This window comes from Panthera uncia, chromosome A2 (assembly GCF_023721935.1).
Source record: "Panthera uncia isolate 11264 chromosome A2, Puncia_PCG_1.0, whole genome shotgun sequence".
NCBI classification, from domain to species: Eukaryota; Metazoa; Chordata; class Mammalia; order Carnivora; family Felidae; genus Panthera; species Panthera uncia.
This window is the reverse complement of record NC_064816.1, coordinates 117,270,824-117,294,208: the sequence shown is the minus strand read 5'-3', so window position 1 is coordinate 117,294,208 and position 23,385 is coordinate 117,270,824.

Genomic DNA, 23,385 nt, shown 5'->3' with positions numbered 1-23,385 from the left:
AGAGCTAGATCAAGAAACCAGCGGAAAGCGGGACTCTGCCCAGAGGCATCCATGAGAACATGAGCTCCCTGGAATACATAACCGCCCAGGGAGGTCACGGAGCCTCCCCTGGGATGCAGGATAGCGTGCTTGCACCGACTTGAGTTAAATCTCAAAGGACAGCTGTCATCACATGGAAAGAGATATGGATGGGCACAGCTGAGGAGACAGCAGCCCTCACACAGTTTGGGACCCGGCTTCCCTCTTCTCCACGGGCCAAAGCATGCTGGCAGGAAGGCAGGGCATACAAGGGGTCCAGTGTCCTGCTTCAGGCCTTTCTTGGATTTTGATTAGTTAAATGCCTCCTTGTTTCTGGTTTATTTCTAGCCTTCAGCCCTGTTGGTGACTTTTGTGTATCTTGGGAAGGTGGGAGGGGAGTGAATCAGGAGGGCCTACTTTCAGCTGTCCTTCTCAGGGCCTAATCTGTCCTTTTCAGGGCCTCGTCTTGTTGCAGGAACAGCTGAGGACCACGGAGAAGAGATAAGGGGTGGAAGGAAGTGGATTTCATCCCACGTTACTGATGGGCTGGCTGAGGCTGAGGGAGCAAAGCGGACTTTCCACCCACCACCAGACCAGGAAGGCTATCACAGCATCTGCCCGAGAGGCCAGCACGGAGAGTGGCCAAGCAGAGAACAGGGGCCCCAACAGGGAGCCCACAGCCCCAGGAATCTGAACTTCTCTGGCTTCTTCCATGACCTGAGGGTAATGTAAGGCAGCCCAGCCACACAGATGATCCTTATCCCCACTCAACAGATGAGAAGCCTGAGGCCCCGAGGGGGACGTTTTCTTCCAAGGGTGGACAGCTGGTAAGTGATACAGCAGGACCAGAACCCTCACTCCCAGTCCAGGCGTGGGGCCAAGTGAGCAAGGCAGAGGACAAGACTTCCAGGCCACTGGCCTTGCTACCACACTCTCCCAGCCCGTCCCACTGGCCACCGGAGAACAGTCTGGAGTAGATGGGGTGTCGAACTCTGGTTTCCTCTGGCTTGCTCCTTTGTCCTCCTGTGGCCCCAGGGAGCTCCATTAGCAAAGGCCACCTCCTCGCCTTGCCAGTCTGGTACCACCAGCCTTGGCCTTCGCCACACATTTGGTTATATTCCGAGGTTCAATCAGATGCCCCCCAAGCCACCCAGGTACTAGCCCTGACCTCTGACCAGCAAAAGGCTGAATCCAGGCCCTATGAGCCTCACAGACCACTCACCTGTTTTTAACTTATGTCTTAGGCTTCTGCCCCCAAGTCACCCCAAAACAGAGGCAACCTGATCCAGAAGAAGAGCAAGGGACATGTGTCCTTGTCTCATCTCACTCTGCAGGCAGAGTGGGACAGGGGGGTGAGCCAGCACAGCAGCCGAGGAGAAGCCTTCTGAGATATGGCCTTGCTGCAGGTGCAAGGCCATCAGGCTTCACTGGGCCTCAGTTTCTTATCTATGAAATAGGAATGTGAACTGTGTGACTGTTAAGGTCCCTTCTGGCTCCAAGGTTCTCCGGGGACCGGAATCAGAACCAGAACTCAGGCCCCCACTACTTCTTACCTGCAGAGCCTCCTGACTGGCCCCCCCTGCCTCTCTCGTATCTCAGCCAAGCCATTCTCCACCCAGTTTTTTCTACAATGCCCATGTGACCATGTCGCCTCCATGATTGATTCCTCCAGTGGCGGCCCTGCCCAGCCCCGACACCCCCTGGCCGGGGCTCTGTCCACTGCTCAGGGTCACCAAGGTAGTCCCTACTACCATCTGCGATGGACTCCACCCCCACAAACCTCCACATGTCCCTGAGCCTGTCTCATCCTCTGGGAGTCCCTCCTTCCACCTTGACCACCACTTCCACTGGCCTCCACACCTTCACCCTCACCCAGTTGAGCTCTGCTCATCCTCCACGATCCTGGTGGCTGGATTGGTGACCCCATACTCACTGGCCCTCATAGCCGTTGCCTATTTACTGGTCTGTGTCCCCCCCCCCCCATGCTGTGACAGCCACTATGTCTTCTCTCCCTGCACCCTGCACTTAACAGGTGCTTGATAAATGTATGTGGACCTCATACTGAGGACAGTCTTCTGTCTTCTAGCCTGGTGCTCTTGTAGGAGTCCAGGAAACAGACCTGGGTGGAAACAGCCAGATTCTGCCCACTGTGTCGGGGCTTCTCAAATCCCTCTGTCCCTGACATTCCAAACCTCTTGCCCTGCGACCCCCATGGTCATCCTCATTCATTTGTTCACTTGACAAACATCCGTTCAGAATCTATTCCATTTTAGGCATGTATAGTAATGTCTTGCACAGGATCTTGTGCCTAGTGGGTCCTCAATGTGTGCTGACTTTTTTTTAATTTTTAAAAAATGTTTTATTTATTTTTTAGAGAGACAGAGTGTGAGCAAGGGAGGGGCAGAGAGCAGGAGACACAGAATCCCGAAGCAGGCTCCAGGCTCCGAGCTGTCAGCACAGAGCCCGACACAGGGCTCAAACCTGCAAACCACGAGATCATGACCTGAGCCAAAGTCGGATGCTTAACCGACTGGGCCACCCGGGCGCCCCTCAGTGTCTGGAAGAAACAGTGACAGTAATGGTATGTCCTCACATTCCTAGGGAGTGGTTTTCCCACCCAGTCCTCAAAATGGTATGGCCCTCCGTGGCAGGTGTTATTATTTCATTTTGCAGTGGAGGAATTCAGGAGAAAAGGTGAAGGGAGCAAGATGTACGTCACAGGGGTCACAGCAAATGCTGGAGCGGGGGCGGAGGTGGGACCCATAGACTATTCCCAGGGGACAGCATCAGCCTGTTCCTCACTGCCCTTGGGATCCCCTCCATGGGTTGCTGCCCAGCCCAGCCCAGCCCATGCCGCCTGCTCCTGGGAGGAGCCTGCACAGGAGACAGAGGACCCTGAAACCACAGACATGACAAGCAGGAGCCACGCCCCGAGTGCCACTTGACACTGGAACCCAAACTATTCCGGAAAACACTAGCCCCACAGCTGTTCTCCAGGCACAAAGTTCAAGGCTCCTTCATGGGCAGGTAGAAACTCTGCCAGAGTAGATTTAATCCCTACTAATCAACACGATAACTTGTTTTTCTTTAGAGTCGAGTGACAACAATAGCGGATCAGAACTCATGCTTGGACCTGGCCTTCCTGAAGCAAGATTAAGGAGGAAAGAGAGAGAGAGAGAGAGAGAGAGAGAGAGAGAGAAATCGAAGTAAAATCCCACAGAACCCACAGAAAAAAATAAAAATAAAAACATGAGCAAAATCAATGCCTGTTCTTCTACCAAGGCTATAAAATTGTATCCTGAAATTGCATTGCAAAAGCAGACTCTTCAGTCTGAGGCTAAATCGGTGTGACCACAGCTAAAATAAAAGGCGTCATGAGCCTGGGGGACAAGATGGGGGAGAGCACCCCCTCATCTGCTATGGTGCCTGGTCTGGCAAGGCTCAGCCCCAGACAAGAGAGAGAGGGTCAGTGTGGGGCCCCAAAAGGTAGGACAGGGAGTCTGGCTGATGGCCTCTGCGTGGTGCAGGTCCTGCCTTTTCCCCCACAGACCCCGCTCTGGACTGAGATACCATCGTATGTCTTGCCTGGACGGCTGTACCCATTGCCCTGCTCTCTCCTTAGCTCCAGGCTTGCTGTCTCCAACCCAAGACCACCCTGCTGTTCAAGCAAGCCTCCTAGAACGCAGACCCAATCCCATCCCTCCCCTGCTCAACTCAAGTCCCTCTAAAACTCCAGTCCTCCAAAGTCACCCTTTCCTTGCATCGCCACACACGATGACTCGCCTGCCCCCAGCCCATCAGATTTACAGAAAACTCTGGACCCCCTTCACCTCTTGTCATTCCCACACATTTTCCTGGTCACCTTTCACTCTGAATGCTACTCCTGTTCATTTTCTGATCCCTTCTGTGTTGGTCAGAATGCCTAGAGTAGTAAGCGGCAGAGACCCCTCAAAGTAGCTCAAGCATCAGGGAAGAATTGTTGGAGAGCTCCCTTACTGGGGGCAGCGGCAAAGCGGGCTTCCGACTGAACTGGAACCAGAGGCTGGAAGGCCACCAGGACCTCCTCTCCCCCTCTCTTCCCTGCTCCCTGTGTGTGGATGCTCATCCTCTTGGTTTGGCCTTCTCCTAACAGCAGCCCACAGCCACGTAGCTGCTGCGCGTGGCCGCTCTCACTGTTTCCAAGAGGAATAGTTCCTCTTTGATGCAAAGTTTTTAAATCCCAGGGAAAGACTGTGATCGAGTCAGTTCAGATCAGCTGTCCATTCCTGTACCAACCAGCTGTGGTCAGTGCAGGAAGGCCTCCCATGTACCCTGCCTGCTCGAGTGCACTGGGCCAGTCCACAGTGGCCGCTGCCAATCATATCACATGGTGTGCGGGGCCCCTGGGTGGCTCAGTCGGTTAAGCGTCCGACTTCGGCTCGGGTCATGATCTAGCAGTTCGTCAGTTCGAGTCCCGTGTCGGGCTCTGTGCTGACAGCCGAGAGCCTGGAACCTGTTTCAGAGCCTGGAACCTGTTTCAGATTCTGTCTCCGTCTCTCTGCCCTTCCCCTGCTTGCGCTCTGTCTCTCTCAAATATAAAATAAAAAAAAAAAAACAATTAAATCACGTGTGGGAGCAGAGCATGCACTCTCAAAGTGGGCAACAGTGCCCCCCCCGCAAAAGGCGAAGGCAGTTCTCAGAGGGCAGAACGATCTTGGGTGTGACAAGGTTGGTGGCCCTCCAGAGAACCACAGTACATAACCAGACACACAGTATGTCCATAGTACTGAAATTTCATAGTGGGGAGGGCAATTAAGGAAAAAATCTAAAAAGGCTTCTTTCGGGGGCAGGAGGGGTGGTGATCATGAAAAGAAGCAACATTGAGCAACACCGGAGTTGAGGATGGGGCACATCTCAGAAGGACGGGAGCATTCTGGACAAAACAAACAAATGTCCAGTCCCCCTCCCGCTTCCTGCAGCACTTCCCCCTCCCCCCAAGCACGGTGACACACGCCGGTGTGCACTTCTCTTGAAGATGGAGACCAGGGGGGCACCTGGGTGGCTCAGTCGGTTAAGCGGCCGACTTCGGCTCAGGTCACGATCTCGCGGTCCATGAGTTCGAGTCCCGCGTCAGGCTCTGTGCTGACAGCTCAGAGCCTGGAGCCTGTTTCAGATTCTGTGTCTCCCTCTCTCTGACCCTCCCCCGTCCATGCTCTGTCTCTCTCTGTCTCAAAAATAAATAAACGTTAAAAAAAAAAAATTTGAAGACGGAGACCAGGGAGGCTCATCACAGCCCCATTACTAATGTTCAGTGACCACTCACACCACGGGGAAGGCCTGCCCGCCCATCCCCCTTGCACCTGGTCAGCCCCACCAGTCCTTATGCCCGCTTTTCCCTCTAAGTCCGTGGAAGAATCCCCCGCCCTGATCCTAGGCCTGCTCCCCTTCACCATCTTGGATGCCAAGCTCAATGTAAGAATTTCCACTGTTTGATTTTTACAAAGCAAACCACCCACCTTCCTTCCAGACCACCCTGAGTTCGTCTTTCATAATCAAAAAGAGCCTTGAAGGCATTTCAAAAATAAAAAGGCTTCTCCGCCCTGGAGTCTGCCCTCAGGAACACAGAGCTTGCGAATGACAATGTTGTATTCATGACAATTTTGTATTCGCTTGCTCAGATCACAGTTGTAAGCTGGGTTTCTTCCACCAGCACAGCCTCTGAAAGTCAAGAAGCGCTATTCAGAGGACACCCCAGAGGCTCAGCCGTTTTTGTTCGGTGTCTTATTGTTGTTGTAGTTTGTTTTTAACCCATTACATGTAGAGAGGTCCAGTTCAGACTTCCATGACCTTCTAGGCTCCCCTAGGTCCCTAGGGGTGAGATAAGAATTCACAAGCAGTGATGAGGGAAGTGCTCCCAGGTGAGATGGGAAGAGAAGGGGCAAAGCAGGACAGAGAAAGCAAAGAAGTCCCACCGCAGCGAGATGCCATGCCGAGTGCCAGCCTCCCCTGACCCCACAGGAGCCCCACGTGTTAGTTACACCTGGCGTTCACCCACCTCTGGCCAAAGGAGCACCAGGCAGTCAATGGTTAAGCATGCCTTTGAGCATGGGGGGGATGTAAACTCTGGATGCCTGGGGATCCCTACCTCATACAAAATACAGTTCTAGTTTTCCAACAAGGAATGCCCTGCTAGGGAGGACTGCGGCCGAGCACCTATGTGCCTGCTCTACAGATCCCCCTAGAACCAGAGTGGATCTAGCTTCCTTCCAGCCTGCCCCCCATTCCCTGGCCCTACCCTGTCCCCACCCAGCCAGGCCCCCGGCCCAGCCAGCCTGTACTTGCCCAGCTCTCTGCTTCTGCCCACCCTGACTCCTACATCTGGAGTAAAGATGTGCCCTTCTCCATCTGTTTAAACCAGTCAAGGTGCTTCTGCAGCACCTCCCCCCGACGTCCTGTCCGTCACTCCCTGAGCTGCCCCACACCTTGTACCATCTCTCAGCTCCCATCTCCGTTATTTATGCCCACACCTCATGGGCTCCGCATCCCTTTCCTCTTCTGGCATACTCCTCACACTCCCCAGGCTAGGAGATCAGCCTTGAGGTCAGAGCTTCTGCTGTCTGTTGAACAGGGTCATGGTGAGACCAGCCATGCAGATGCTCAGTGACAGGTGCTGAAGAGCACAGGTGCACCTCATGCCGACCCATCAGCTCTCTTTCTGAGTCTGCCCACCCTTCTGAGTCCTGCCAAGCGATCATCTCCTGCCAGGAGCCCGGAAGCCCATCTGACTAAGTCCAGCAAGCCATATCCTGTCCCAAGACTTGGAAGGGGGTTTCTACCCTGTCACCTTCAAATGAATGGAGAGATCTTGTCAACTTTTCCTCAGTGTTTCCATAAAGAGTCCCCCCCGCCCCACCCACCACCACTGGGGCTAGGCTCTGTGCAACAGAGGAGGGAGGGGAGAAGAAATAAACAGAGGAGGGGAGACCGGGGGTCTGCCCTCAGGAAGTGATTCCTGCCTCCTCCCCCAAGCTGGCTGGAGGCCGGCCTCAACCGCCCCAGGGACAGAGAACAGTCCACATTGAGGAAGAGCCAGGGGCTGACTCTGGCCTGTGAGATTTCAGGGGAGGGTCACACTCCACAGCTGGTGCAGTCCAGTAAGGCTGCCTGGAGGAAGCAGGTGGAGGGGAGGAGGAGCGGAGGGACAGAAGAGTGTCCCAGGCAGAGAGACCAGAGTAAACACAGAGTGTCTAAGTTTCTTGAATTCAGGCTGAGTTCTCCAGGGCCTGTCCCCACCTTGACTGCAACCTCCAGGAAAAGCTAAATGCCCCACTAATCACATTCCTCAAATGCTTTCGCCTCACATTTTAAGACGCTGGAACTTCTGTTTAAGCTGTTAAAGTCCCTACACCAGGCCCGCCTTTAGAACAATCGCAAGGGCAGCTTCAGTGGCTCCCAGAGAGCAGGCCTCACCTCCTGAACCCTGACCCAGGCCCGTCACCACCCAAGGCCAATACTGCTCAGCCTTGCCTTGACATTAGGATCCTTGAGCAATTCTGAAACATACCAGTGCCTGACTGAGTCCCTGACCATCACCACCTATAATCAAAATCCCCGAGGGTGGGGGGTCTGGCATTGATGCATTTGTTGTTATTGTTGTTTGTTTTTTGTTGTTGTTGTCGTTCTTGTTTTTTTAATGTTTATTTCTCTTTGAGAGAGAGAGAGAGAGCTTGAGCAGGGGAGGGGCAGAGAGAGAGGGAGACAGAATCACAAGCAGGCTCCAAGCTACAGCACACAGCCCCACGTGGGCCTTGAACTCACAAACCTCAAGATCATGACCTGAGCCAAAATCAAGAGTCCAATGCTTACCAGACTGAACCACCCAGGTGCCCCTGGGTTTGTGTGTTTGTTTTTTTAATTTAGGATTTTATTTCATATTTACAGAAAAGTTGGAGGAATGATCAAATCTATACCATATACCCATTGCCCACATTTACCAGTTATCAACATTTTGCTTTGTTGTTCTGTGTGCATGTGTGTGTATATTTCCCAACCATCTGAAAGTAACTTAGAAACGTGGTGCCCCTTTATCCCTAAATGTGTACTTTTTAAAGGCAAGAACATTCTCTTACCCACAGTGTCGTTATCAAAACCAGGAAGTTGAACATTGATACAGTACTATTATTTAATTTCGCTGCCACATTCAATTCAATTATCCCAATAGGCACTGGAGCCTGGTAAAGCTCCCCAGATAATCAGAAGATGCCCTCAGGAAGCCTGGTGGGGATGCGACCCGCCTAAGCCACTCTGTGCTGTGGCTGCCACCACAGCCCAAGGCCCCCTCCTTTCTTTCTCAGTTCCACTCTCCACAAGTTGGGAAGCTACAGCCCTAGCAAAAGGGGCGGGCTGATAAAAGGCATTAACCCCTTGTGTGCAGGCGGGACGCAGAGCTTGGCCCCTGGCTGCGGAGGCAGAAGCGGCTGCCCGGCACCCGCTATAAATAACCCGGAGGGGCAGGCTGTGGGGAGGTGTCACGCCGCCCTGGGGTGGGGGTGGGGGTGGGGGTGGAGAGAATGGTCCCTGGGCCCAGGGCCTTACCTGGGCCAACGCACGCGGGTAGGGAGGGAGGTGGCCAACTGGGCTCCGGCTGGGGGAGAGGGGGGAGAGGGGAGGGGCAAGCTGGGCGGGACCGTCGCGCAGGGGAGGTGCGCTCCTTTCCCGAGCCACCGAGAGCATGGGGGGTCCCAAGGGGCCCCCACGCCTCGTCCACGCCGGCCACCCCCTCCTCTGCCTGCTCTGCCTCCTCCCGCCGCTGCTCAAAGTAAGTGCAGGAAGATGGGGATCCGGCTCGGGGTGGGGGCGCCCGGGAGCGCGGAGCTCCGGGGTGGGAGGCGGGTCTCATTGCTCAGTTAGTTACTGGTCCGGGTTTCACTCAGCCCAGTTAGGAGATGGGTTGGGGAGATCTCAGGACTTGGTGGCCGGGTTGAGGTTGGGGATCCCTATATGGGATGAGGGGGTGCAGATAGATCTCCTGCCGGGATGGGAGGGGGGGGCAGGTGGAGGGGAGATGAAACTAACATCAACTAGGATGGGACATGGAAACCCTTATGGATGGACAGAGTGTTCCTGGTGACACTCATTTCTAGGACAAAAATTCGTCCTCAGGTCCAGGCATTCCCTATCCCCTGTCCATTTTGTACCCTCCCCTGCGGGTCCCTCTCCATCTTCCCATCACACCCTTCCTCACCCCGCCTCAGTTCCAGCCCTTCCCACAAGGGCCCACCAGAGCTGTGCCCCCCATCTCCTGCCACCCTTTGCCTACCCTCCTCTCAGTGCCTTAAAGCAGCAACCCCCAGTCCCCGTTGAGCAATGAGGCGGAGGAGGCACCGGGAGGACCAATCTAGCCAAGGGTTTCTGAAAACTGTGGGCACACCCCCCACCCCTGCCTGTGGCCAGAGTCAAGGTGTACAGGTGGGTACAGGGGTGGAGGGGGGATGGGACTATACAGAAAGAGCTGAAGAAGTGGAGGTGGGGCTGGGACGGGATGGTTCCCAGAAACAGATGCAGGAGGAGTCCACCTCTAACCCTCTCCCCATTTTACAGATGGGGAAACCAAAGCTCAGAGAAGGAGGGACATCTGTCCTAAGTCACACTTCTTATGAAGAGCCAAGACATTAAAGGGGTTCAGAGAGGCAAGAGGGGCCCCGGGGCCACACAGTGCAGGGGAGAAGAACCAGGCTAGAAGTCAGAAAACCAGGTCTTGTCCCTACTGTACCACACGCCAGCCTCTGGGACTGCCTGGGTCGCCATGTCCCGTATGTACACAGAGGACTCATTTGTTCAACGCTCATTCAACAGAGAGGTAGTGAGCATCCATTGTGGCAAAGTGGCTTTGCCAACACACCTGATTCAAATCCCTGCTTTGCCGCTTAATGTGTAACCTCGGACAGGTTACTCCAATTTTCCAAGCCTCAGTTTCCTCATGGGTAAAATGAAGGTGATATCAGTGCCTACTGGATAGAGTTGTCATGAGGAATAGTTGAGATAATATTAGGCTATATTAGATAATAGAGTAAAGCTCTTAGCACCGTGCCTGGCACAGAGTAAGCCGTCAGTAAATTCAGCTACGGTTTTGTGCCAGGCACTATAGATAAGGCATGATGCCTTCCCGGTGGGTCCAGTCAGGTGCAGGAGAGGGGCGATCAGTGCCCCCCATGGGCGGATGGTCCTGAAATCTGCCAGGTTCTTTTAACGACATTGAAGTCTATACTTGGGATGAGTAGAGGCTGTGGGATGGGTTCACTCTCACCTGCTTCCCCCACCCCACATCCCCTGAGTTTTAAGCTCTTTTTTGCCTCCTGCCACGTGTTCTCAAGATACATGCCTTCCAAGAGAGCCGGATGTTAGGCCCAGGGCTGCCCCTTGACCCTCCCCTCTGTGGGGCCATGATGCCGATTACATAAGCTGGTGAGCCAAGGAGAGCTTTCTGGTCCCTGCCCCAGAGCCAGGCCAATGCGGAGGGAGTCTGTGGGAGGGTCCCCTGGGTTCTGGGGGTGTCAGAACTGAGAAGCCCAGAGGCAACAGTCTGTAGCCCCTTAGAGTCAACCAGACCCTCCCCGGGAGACTTCAGCCTGAGGCTGAAGATTAGTTATTTGGCCAAAGTTGCTCAGCACATAACCTCCTGGAGAGGAACTGAACTGTGATCTCTCTGGCCCGAAAGTGCAGGCTTCCTTGTGGTAACAGAATTTATTTCTGGGTCCTCGTCCAACTATTCTGAGATTTCTGCTCACTGTGAAAAGAGAACATGGGACCCAGAGCAGGCGGTAGGGAAGGAAGGTGATGCAGGAGGAGCCAGGTCTCCAGGATGCCTCTCGTTTACTGAATTGGCATTTAAGGAGGATGATGCGTGGTAGGGACAAGGAGGTGAAAACACCCGCCCAGGGCTCCTGCCCTCTGGGGTTGATGGCCCAGCCGGAGGCACCGGCAGGAAGAAAATAATGGCTAGGAATAAGTGTGCCTTTATAAACTCTGGTCTTCGGAACGAAGAAAAGTGTGGGGGGGTTATGATAAAGTCTGGTGGAGGTAGATGGGACAGCAGGGGTAGGGATGGGGCAGCCCTGGAAGATGGCCAAGGGGAAAGCAAGTAATGGGTGAGGGCCCCGGACAAGCCCCAACCCTGAGAAGAGATGGCACCAGGCTTTTGGGGTCTGCTGGGCCCTGGTGGGATCAGATTTCTGTCCTGAAAGCTTGGGGAGCTCTGGAAGCTTCCTGAGTAGGGGAGGGGGCTACCCTGATTTGCCATTGTGGAAGTTCCAACTGGCAGTTTAGCGAGGCAGACCCCTGGACCCAGCCCACACTGCAAGAGCCCAGAGGAGCCGAGCCTTGACCTTGGTGTTCCTGGTTGCCCTGCGAGGCCTTTGGGAAGCTGCTTCAGGTGGCAGCATGGAATCATGAAGCCTATCTCGTGCACCAGGCTGGGCTAAGGGCGGAAGGTGGAAACCGAGGTTGAGTGAGGCTAAGTACTATGGCCGCTGGATTCTGAAACTCTTGATTCTAACCTCTTGAGGTAGTTGACTTACCCTCTGTGAAGATCCCAGGAGTCTATCAGTTCCTCTTGGCTGGGTTCAGCCTCTTGGACCTTTGGGTAGCACCCCCAAGGTCTCAGAACAGCGCTTCTGTGGCCTCTTACTCTAGGTCCTGCCTTCTGGTGGGGGGCTCTGGCCCGAGGAGGCTCAGCAACAAGAAAAGTCCCTGGCTCCAGAAGCCTGGACCCTTCCTGAGCTGCACAGCCCTCCCCAAGACTAATGCCAGGGCCCTGCACACCTCTCCTACACACCCAGGGTCTACAGGGTGTGGGCAGGGGGCTCAAGGGCCATTTGCCAGGAGCTAAATCGTAATAACCTTTCCCTAAAATTCAACTACTCTCGGAGTAGTTGACTAAGCCAATCATCTAATTTAATCTTTCTGGTTTTTTTTTTTTTTTTCTTGCCACTTTGTTGATGTTTATGTACTTTTTAAAAAACCAATTTGTCTGAGAGCACTGTTTACTTAATTTTGTATTCCTGGTAAGTCTTAAATTTGCAGCACTTTACGAATTACAGGACTACTCTGTATCCTCTTAGCTGCTATTTTCTCCTTTTATCTGATTTTAGCCATTATTAGGAATCCTCAGCCAGTTTGTCTAAAGTCGCTTTCTTCAAAATTGTAATTTTTTTAAAATGTCATTTCAAATCCACCAGAGGGAAGGATAGATTATCCAATAAGCTTATTTTGTTTATTCTATTTAGCATCTACACTGGGCTCAGCACATGCTCAGCACTGTCCTAAGTCCTGGTACCCATTGCCTGTTTTAAGCTTTGTAAAATCCCTAGAGGATAAGACCATCAATACTCCCATTTTACAGATGAGGGAGCTGAGGTGACCTCACGTGCCCAAGGTCACTCTTCTGGTAGTGGCAGGGTCAGGATTCAAACCGAGCAGCCTGACTCCAGATTATCTTCCCTCTCCAAGAATTTAATTAGGACACTCAGAGACTAAAACAAATCAGAATGGAGTGACTTTTAGGTCAACTGGACATTAGATGAGTTGATAAGTAAGGAGATCATTTGAGGCCTAGTGACCTGTTCTAGGGCCTCCTGCTGGCCAGCTGCCTCCCCCTTTAGTGGGCCTCCCCATCCTACACGTCCCCCATCCTCAGACATCTGCGTGAGGGCCCAGAGCTTGGCATAGGAAGGGGAGAGGCATGGAGAAGAGAGAGTCACAGGCTGTCAGAGAGCACATGGTAAAAAGAGGCCTGGAAGTTTCTCCAGGGGAGTTGTTGGCTGTTAAAACTGGATGGGAGAGTGGGCATCTTAAGAAGAGTCACCTGCTGGACCCCTCAGGGATGGGAGGACCCACAGGAAGCTGCTGGGGCTTTTGAGGTCCTCACTTGAAGTGTAGCACCTGGTAAGTTAGAACTGAGTATCTAGTCTCCCCTCCCAGGAAGCCTGCCCAGATACTCCAGAAAATAATGGCCTACTTCCTTCTTATGACCTCCGGTCCCTTCCCCTCTGCCTCAACCAGCCTCAGCTCCAGTACTGCCTCCTGTGGGTCTGCTCAGCGCCCAGGGTCTCCCTCCTTCTCACCTTCCTGCCATCCCCCCAGCACCTCCTTTTCCCCCTCCTCCCCCCTTCCCCTATCCCACCTTCTCCCCATCTCCAGCATCCTCCTCTCCTCTTTCTCTCAGGGCTGAGTTTCTTCCTCCTCTAGCCCTAACTCAGGCTCAGTGAAACCAGTGAATGAGAGGAAACAGTGGGGAGGGATCCTCTCCCTCCCAGAGGAGTCCTCCCTGACCTTGGGCAGAGAGGGAGGAGGCAGGAAGGGAGCTCACCCCATTCCTCTCTGGCGACTGGCAGCCTGGCCACAGGACCTGTGGTCCGTAAATCTCCCAGGCTTAGACTAGGGGCTAAATTTAGACGAAGTTTTGTAGCCAGAACAGGAGGCAGCACCAGGCTGGGCCGACACCCTGGCTCCAGGGAGGTGACACCTTTGAGGCCTGCCTGGTCCCTGGAGCACAGGTTCTGCCTGGACAGGGCCCAAGGTGGAAGAAGAGCAGCTGGCATCTTGGCTCTGACCTGCTGCCTCCTCCTGCCGGGGCCTCTCCCCTGCCCTCTGTAACACGAAGGCTTCCAATTCCAGACACGCAGAGGCTGGAACCAGGAACTGGCTGGCCTCAAAGTGAAAAGTGAGAGAGAAGGAATCCGACAAGCAGGAAGAGAGCCCAGAACCTGAGCTTCCCAGAACTGGGGGTAGGGGTGCAGCTCCACCTGGCTGACGGGACTGTGGTCGCGTTCGTCCGTCCGTCCAAGCAAACAGTTGTTGAGCACCTGCCATGTGCCAGGCTCTGAACTGAGAACTGGGGACACAGATGCGAACCAGGCAGATGTGGGCCACCTATGGTCTCACTGGGTAGAGGTGAGGGGTGGAGGGTGGCTCTCTGCCCCTAGGACACCCAAGAGCTGGGCACAGAAGCCTCAAGTGTTCTCTGCAGAAGAGAAAATAATGGGTCTTCAGGGGGCTCAGGATAAGTTATAGAGCCCAAACTTCATGTGCAAGGTCCTGCCCGGCTGGCTGGGTCCGCCCACACTCCTCCTGTGACCCAGCTTTCTGCCTATAGGCCCCACCGCACGGGTGACAACAGCTTCTTACTTGAGTGGCCTCCTAAGCCCCACAGCCACCCTGTTTGGGACTGTGTGATACTCTCGGCATCTGTGGACCACAGGCCTTCCTTTAATTCCCCACCCAGGACCAACGCCTCTCTGTGTATCTGACCAGGCCACAGCCTACCAGACTGGCTGTCCGGTCCTGCCTCCGCCCCTTACCTGCTTGCTGCGTGGCCTTGGGAGATGACGTTACCTCTCTGGGCCTCAGTTGCCTCATCTGTACAATGGGGTTATCTGTCGCTACCTCAGAGGCTGTTGTGAGGCTCAAATGAGCTGTCGTGAAGCCCTGAGAGCTGTGTGCGGCACACTGTGAGTGCTGATTTCAGGTTAAAGAAGCCTCTCCTTCTCTCCTGTCTCCCTCTGCCCTGTGAATGGCATCCTCAAACCAGAGGCCGGCTGGTTCCTGAGCAGGCCCTGTGCCTTCCTGCCTCCAAGCCTTTGCTCGGCTCCTGCCTCGGGGATCTCTTTCTGCTCTTCTTATCCTTCCCCCTACCTTGGACCCTGGTTCCATGCTTTTGGACTGAGCTCCAGTGCCCAGCCCTCCACGGAGCCCTGAGTTTCCCCAGCCAGCGTTGACTGGGCACTGCTGAACAGTGTGCCCAATGAGGGGGCTTCAGGCTGCATTGCCAGGGCCCAGTGCTGGGAGGGGTGCTGAAAGCTGAGGGGTATCTGTGCTGGCGAGAGAGGTGGGGAAGGAGGGACATACGGTTCTAGGAAGCTTTTCTGGAGAAGGATTTGAGTTGGGCCTCAGCACTCCCCACAGTGGGGCTTGAACCCCCACCCCCTATCTCTGAGCTCTCTAATTGGACCCCTCCTCGAGTCCTTGACAGGGGCCACCATGTGACACATGCCTTCTATATGCCAGGCTCGTGACGTACAGTCATTTGTTTAATGTACTCCAAAGCCCTATGGGCTCTGTATTGTCTCCATTTTACAGATGAGGAGAGCGAGGCTCAGAGAAGTTAAGTCACTTGGCCAAGGCCACAGGGCTAACAAGCACCATGCCCGGAGCCCTGAACATGGGGGTGTTTACAGCCTAGCTGCTCCGAGAGCTCACGGCCCAGGCCTTGAGGTGTAACTGTTCATGGCCGTGTCTCTGCTTTCCCGGGGCCACTGTGTGCTTCCAGAGAGCGGCGGCCTCTTCTCCCTCCTTGCTGCCCACCCACCACCGCCGCCAGCAGCAGGGGATGTCATGGGTTTGAACTGAGTCAAATCCACCCAGCCAGCCCCCTTGAAGAGAAAGAACATCTTTAGCTGTGCCAGCTTATTGGACTGGTGGAGAAGTTACAGAAGATGGAGCCCAGATCTGGGAGTCACTCCAAAACCTCTTTTGAGCTGCTCGCCCATGCTGCCCACGCCTGAAGGGCACACGTCAATACTGAGCGCGGTCACCTGCGCCCCAGTGCTCTGTGCAGCAAGGGGACCCAGCCGCAGCCTGAGACCATAGCGTCTGATGCAGGGACAGCCCCGCATTGCCCGAGTGAGGATGCCCGGACCCCGCCCCTCCGTCTGTGGGCTCAGAGCCAGGGATTCAGACTGCCCGCCCAAAGGTGAACATGAGACAGCTGGGGGATGCGGTCAAAACGTGGCAGTTGGGGGGCTCTGAGAGAAGGAGCTTGCATCTAAGACACAAAATCTGATCAGCCTGGAGGTCCACCAGCAACACCACGCACCTCTGGGTGGAGCACTGCCTCTGCCATGACCTCCAGATGAGGCTGACTCCCTGGAACTTCTGTCTCCCACCCCGGGGAGGGCATTACTAGCTGCTTCTCAAACAAGAAGAGGGCTGGGAAGTGTATGATGGGTCAGGCCTAGAGCCCACAATCTCCCCAGATCCAGCTGAGTGTGGGGCCTCAGAATTCTTCTGGAGATCCCAAGACAAAGAGTGTCCCCTCTCCTTCCTAGCCACCTCACCGCTGGCAGGGACTCACTGGGCAGCGAGGCCTTCCTGATGCCCAAGAAGCTGATGCTGAAAGCTCCCAGTAGCCTCCGGGATATGTGAACAGCAAGGCCATGGCCCCCAGTGTCTGTCCTGCAGGCTGAGAGGCCAGAGCTCCCAGCTCATGGCCCAGAGAGCCCCTTACAGACACACACACACACACACACACACACACACATACCCACAATGCACCCTACACATATACTACTCACACAACCACAGGTGCTACACAGACATAATACACACCCACACACATACACCTTACGCACACATGTCTCTGCTCCCCAGCACCTCCTTCTGTACCCAGCCTCCTCGGAGAGAGTTGGCTGGTCCCAGGTGCAGTGACTCCCTATGAATGGCGTCCCCGCTGCCCTCGGCTTTCCGAGAAGCAGCAGGCAGTGTAAACCCATCTGGCCAGGTGGGGTCATTTATTAGGAGCTCCAGGCCAGCCTGCTGAGGCTAAACGTGCAGCCTCCAGCCCCGGCACAGGAAATGGATTGAGCCAGATGTGGGGAACGTGATGTTTGAGGGCTGTTGGGCTCTAGCTCTGGGGACATCCCGGGACAAACATTGATCCAGCTGTCATGGAGAGAACATGTGACTGGCCAGGGAAAGGGGAGGGGCTGCCCACTGGTGGGCAGTGCCTTCTACAATCTTGGAATCAGGAATGTCAGGGTTGGGAGAGGCACAGAAGTCATTTTGCGTATACACGCACATACGTACGGGGACACAAATGCACGTACACACACACACACACACACACACACACAGGCCACAGAGTTGGAAAAGTGGTGCCTTTGGGAGAAATAGTGGGCGAGGGTTAGAATTCTAGAGTCCATTACTCTCGTTCAGTCTCACGCCATTTCCCAGCCTTTCTGCCTTTGCACATGCTGTGCTCTCTACCTAGGATGCTCTTCCCGGCACCATCCTTATCAGCTGGGCAAACTCCTACTCAGCCTTCAAAGCCCACATCAGCATGACCTTCTCCGAGATGCTACCCCATTCCACCTCAGCAAGTTATCGATGCTGTAGCAACCTGGTCACCCATCCCTCTTTCCCGCCAGAAGATGGGCTCCTCAGGGGCAGAGATAACCACCTTTACTTTATTCCTCCATCCCCAGCACCGATTCTCATGGTGTTTTCAGAAGATGGGATCCTGGATGGTTTTTTATCTTTTGGATGGAATTGCCATGGTAGCAACAACCATGTCTGTTCCCTGGTGAGTGTCCACATTGGCACAGTGGTCCCTTCCTTTTCCCCTACTCATTCTTCTGCTTGCCCCCAAAGTGCTACCTCTTCCAGGAAGCCTTCCCTGTTTTCCCAAATCCAGGGAAATCTCTTCCACGGGGAGACGCCTTTTGTTGTTAACTGCCTGTTTCCCTGTGTGAGAGGGAAACAAAGTTACACTGTCTACTCTCCTCCCCTCCCTTCTGTACCTTCTAAGTTGAGGGGATCCCTGCCTGGCCTGGGACTACCCCAAGGATAGCCATTGGGTCTTCCAACTAGGGCCAGACACATAGCAGGCATTCTACAAATATTTGTTAGGTAAACAAACAGCTGGTGGACTCCCCACCTGGCTTTGCTGACCGAAGGACACGGGGCACATCCCGTCCTGAGGAGGAGAGCTTTGGACGCCAGGGGCTAGAAAGCACAGATCCCTGCCTCCGAGGTCACGCTGCACTGGAACACTTCTGAGACCTTTTTGGGGTTCCTGGCCAGGCCAGGCTGCCATTCTGCTGCATGCATGAGTGACAGAACCGGGTAAGGGGAGCAGACGGGTGCTACAGGGGCTAGCCAGGGCCTGACCTCTGACCCTCACCCGTCCTATCCCCTAGGCTGCCGGGCCAAGCCAGGCGCCCATAGACCAGCCCCTGTGGGCAATGCTGGAGCAATACTGCCGGGCAGTGATGACTCTCGCCAACCTCGCAGGTAAGCCCACCGCTGCCACCCTGGGGCAGACCCCAAGAGAGAACGGTGAGCCTCAGGGCCAGGAGGGATGAGGCCGCTCTCCTGGACCAGCCCAAGCCATGTGGGGTGGTGAATGCCGGCTTCTGTCCTTGAGCAGGCCCCTTCCCCGTTTGGGGCTCCGGCCCTTCACTGATGATGAAGGACTTGGCTGGACATCCTCCTCCAGCCCTCAGCTCCCAGCTCCCCGCACGTAACAGAAGCTAGCTGGGCTGGCATTCGAGAGCACAAGGAGGGGGTAACCCTCTGTTTATAAACTTTATACAGGTGTCACCTCCTGGTAAGGACTTGCAAGACAGCAGCTGGGCCTCTGAATTCTGACTCCTCAGAGTCCCCCCCCCCCCCGCCCCACCGCTGACTTGGAGTCAGGGTCAGCCACCTGCGGAGCTCAGAAAAGCCTTGGGCTCTCACGGGCTCTGGAGAGCAGTCCCCAAGCCCTGCCCGGTGTCGTGGCGGTCTCAGGTCTGCACCCACGGTAGCAGCAGGGAAGGAGGAGGCCTGGGGAGGGCCCCAGGATCTGAAGTTGCTGGCAAGGCAACAAGGAGGTAAGGGTGCTGCCCAGCAATGGGGCCCAGCCCCACACGCAGCCTGGGTCAGGTGTCCAGGAGAACGGCCCTGTTACCAGCCTGCCTTTCAGTGCAGGGGTCAGACAGACCCAAGTCTGGGTCCCACCTTCTCCACCTAGAAGCAATGGCTGAGTCACCTAAGCCATCTGTATTAGTTTGCGAGGGCTGATGTAACATACCACAGACCGGGTGGCTTAAATGGGGGAAATGTATTTTCTCACGATTCTGGAGGCTAGAAGTCCAAGATCAAGATGTCAGCAGAGGTGGTTTCTTCTGAGGCCTCTGTCCTTGGCTTGCAGTGGCCGTCTCCTCCCTTTTGTCTTCATGTGCTCTTTCTTTTGTGCACGTCTGGGTCCTTGGTTCTTCTTCTTGTTTGTTTTTTAAATTTTGTTTATTTTACTCATTTTTCATTTTGTTAAGTTTATTTATTTCTTTGGAGAGAGAGAGAGCACAAGCAGGGTAGGGGCAGAGAGAGAGAGAGGAGAGAACGAATCCCAAGCAGGCTCTGCACTCTGCAACGTGAGGCTCAAACTCACGAACTGTGAGATCATGACCTGAGCTGAAACCAAGTCGATGTTTAAGCCACTGAGCCACCCAGGCACCTCTCGATTCCTTTTCTTGCAAGGACCCCAGTCACATTTGGATGAGGTCCGACACTGACGACCTCGTCTTAATTTCATTACCTGTCTCCAAATAAGGTCACATTCTGAGTTATTGGGGGTTAGGGCTTTAACATATAGATTTTGGGGGACATAATTCAGCCATTCAGCCCATAAGACCGTCTGAGCCTCAGTTTCCTCATCTGTTAGGAACAGATCTAAGTCAGGCTCAGAGGCTTACTCTGGAGTTTGAATGAGAGGTCACGGAGACACCCAGCATGCTCCATGAGCCAGGCAATGAAAGACCCCTATTTCAGGGGGTCCCCGACCAGAGCTCTCTGCTGTCAGGAGGGAAACACTGGTTTATCAGCAAACCCCCTGCCTTCTCCAGTACATGGCACAGATCCTCACCTTCCCCTGACCCCTGGTGGATGCAGGTCTGAGTCTAGTGGGGAGGGGTTCAACTTTTCCAAACAGGCCTCCCCTACATAACTGATAATATCATTCATCCATTTGTAAATGGGGTACATTACATTAATATAAATTTGGGGGGGGGATTTTTTACAAATCAAAGAACACCATGAGGACTCACTATCCCACCATCTGGGAATTTTTATTATTATATCCCCTAGGAGTCTATCGGTCTAGAGAGCCTCATGTTTTTTGACCAAACTGGGATGATCCTGTGTCCACAATTCTGTAACCTGCTTTTTTGGTCTTATAACTCAGGGTGAGTGCTTTCCCATGTCATGAAATATGCCTCCACCATATCACTGATGATGCTTCTTAGCAGCAGCGGTGGTGGGACTCACCTTCCTTCACTCACCATGCCCTTAGGTTGGGACTCAGACAGATAAGATGCCCTGCAACCTGAGGTTCCCACAGGAAAATGATCTCCTTTCATGATTTCAGTGATCTCCACCGATTGAGAAAATGGACCATGACTAACATAAAGTGCGGACACAAGTAAAACCAATCTGTTCTTTAGACATACGTACATATGATAAAACCGAAAAACTAAGAGCAAGAGAATGATCAATGAAATGTCCAAGAGAATGTTCCCTCCGGGGAAGGAGTATTTAGATAAATATGGAAGTGACTGGCAACGATCTAGTTTTGGATTCAGTGATAGATTCTGTGTTATTTACCACTGTACCCAAACTTCCATAAAAGAAAAAATTAAAATAAAATAAATTTGGGCCATGTGTGGGCTAACGATGACAGGTGGTCATAAATCAAAGGCTATGACCAGTTAAATTGTATGCCTCTGAGGTGCAAATAAAGGAAAACCACACATAACCACAAGAGACTTCAGACAGGCTTTAAATGGATTATTTGTTTTGTTCATCACAGAGGCACCTATTAGGGCATAGACTGTATGGCATTTTATTTATTCGGTCTTTAGGCAACATAAGGATCCCAATGGATTCATGGATCCCCTGAAATAAAGCAACTCCCCAATCCAACATGAGTGCACACAAACACACACACACACACACACACACACACACACACACACACACACACGAAGGCTGGTCAAATGGGAAAAGAGTCTTGGTCAGGGAGACTGGCCTAGAGCATTCTGATAGGTGCTGGGGACCAGTCAGTGAACATGACCAGCCCTGTCCTCAGGGAGCCATGGGTTGATAGAGGAGACAGTAAAAAACTAACAACCTTGGCGTGATATAGATCAGTCCCAAGAGATGGAGGCAATGAGGAGGGCCACCCAACCCAGACAAGACCCAGAAGGGGAGAGCCAAGCTGAACGTTTGAAGGGCAAGCGGGAGTCAGCGAGGCTAACTGGAGTGTAGAGCGGTAAGGGCATCCCGGCAGAGGGAACAGCACATGCAAAGGTGTGGGGGTATACAATGGTTCCAGGGAATGACAAGTTGTTCCAAAAAGCATCTCAAGGTTGGCAGGAGGGAGAGCAGGAAGGATAGACAATCTTGAAGAGTGTTCTTTGCACTGCTAAAGAAGCTGGGCTCCAGCCTGAGGGCAATGGGGAGCCACTCTTAGGAGGAATGCCATGACCTTAATTGTAGAAAAATCAGTGTCTGAGGGCCCTTCCTGATCCCACAGCCTGGCCCATGGTTGGACTTGAAGATATCATCTCCGCTTGGCCATCCTCCTGTGCCAAGATGGCGTAGGATGTGTAGGGGAGAAGTGTCCGCCCTGGGGCCACCAACTTCAGTGCCACCAGACAAGCGTAAGGCACCTTCTGGCCTCTCCCAAGACTCCATGCCCTGAGCAGACCCATGAAAACGCCCAGAAAACCCCACAGCGTTGACCCGGATCTGCTCACTCCTTGTGTATTCTGTCTGACCAGGCATCGCCCCTCAGAGAGGCAGAGACAGACTATCTCCTCAAACCCTGTTTTCCAGCTGACATGTGATGGATGGTGGGATGAATGGGAGGAAGTGGGTGATTCTGTGGAGGCAATGACCATGAGATGCTGTGCGTGTTTCCAGTGCGCTCTGCCTGCCTATTAGGCTGTGCCCTCTGGAGGACCAGGATGTCTGAAACTGTCCCCTGCCACTGCAGCTGACGTCAGAGGTGGGCCAGGAGCTCCTACCTCACCCCATACTGCTCCTGACACGCAGGTGTCACACGTCCCTGAACTTACCTGCAACCTGTCTCACCAGCCTGGGGGCACACAACCATCCCAATACCTCTCCCCCAGTGCCCAGCCTGAGAGCCCCTCTCCGTCCCAGGGGCCTCCCCTCTGCCTCTGCTTCCTTAGTTGGCAAAAAGGCCCAGACTTTATTTGCAGTTGGATGTAACCTAATTGAGGAAATTTTTAGCTCTCTACAATTTCTTCCTCATTCACCTATTTTCAAACACTCAAGTGAGCTATAAGAGCCAACTCGTTCCAAAGCTGTTTCCTCTCTGTCACATCTAGGGTAACAAACAATTGTGCTTGTAAAAAGGTCCATGAAGAAATGCCCCTCATCCTGGAAGCCAGGGCACCTTGGGTCCATGGGTCTGTGCTCGGGCCCTGACTGTCCATCAGGACGCAGAACATCTTTTGGCTCTACTGTTAAAATAGTCACTTCCCAGAGGAATCTCTATTACATGTGCTCTCCCAGTGAAGAGCGATCCAAGTGTCCCAGGCCATTCTGCTCTGCAGAAAGTAGCACGTGGGGCAAGAAGTCTTGGCCTCTTGTCGCTGGGCACTCCCCCCACCCCAAGATAGCTAATTCCCCTGCGTGGTGTTTCTGGTGACAAGCACATTCATAAGCTTGATGTCTCCCTTTCCCCCTGTACTGCGATCCATGTGTGGAGCGCCCTCCTTTGTGCATGAATGAGACTATTTCCCAGTGAAGACGTGGGCTGACCCTGCCTGCCACATTCTGGCCTATGTGGGACCCTGTGGGGTAGGGCTTAGCCCGGGACTGGGGACAGTGCTCTGCCTAGGGTTGGGTTTGAGACTCAGATCTTAGGCTGGGGTTGGGACCCAACCTATCCTCCCCTGCTCCTGGCAATGGTTGTTATGAACACCAAGGGATCTTTGCCTCTGCAGATGCCCAGAGCTGAGCCAAGGGCTCTAACTGTCCATTCAAGAGGCAGAGGACAGGCTGGCTGGCTGATCTGCACCTTATACTTGCCAATCAGCAAGCCCTGGAGAGAGTCCAGTGCTCATCCCTGGTCTCAGTGCTCTCTGGCTCTGCCGGGGCAGTGACGGAAGCATTAATACGGAGGCTGGTGAAACCGGAGCACATAAAGGCAGCCCAGCCTGCCTCTTCCCCCTCTCTCTGCTTAGGGCATAGTGCTGGTTCAGGGTGCTATTGACCTTCTCTGGCAGCTTTGTCCCCAGAGGAGACCGGCAAGGGGGAGGACAAGACTAGTTCCTCTGAGACCTCCAACCCAGCTGGGACTGGGTCCCAGCTCTCCCTGCCGTCTAAAGATAGAAACACTCAACACACACTCACATGCACATCTCCCTCTGCCTTTGCATCTCAAAACTCAGAACCAGAGACTCTCAGGGATGGGAGGGGCCTCAGAGAACCTTTCCCTTATGGAGAAACAGCCCCAAAAGGGAGGGCAGGAACTGGGGTAACATGCAGGGAGAATAGAGAGAGGCAAAACCAGAATCCAGCCTGAGCTGACACATACCACACCCA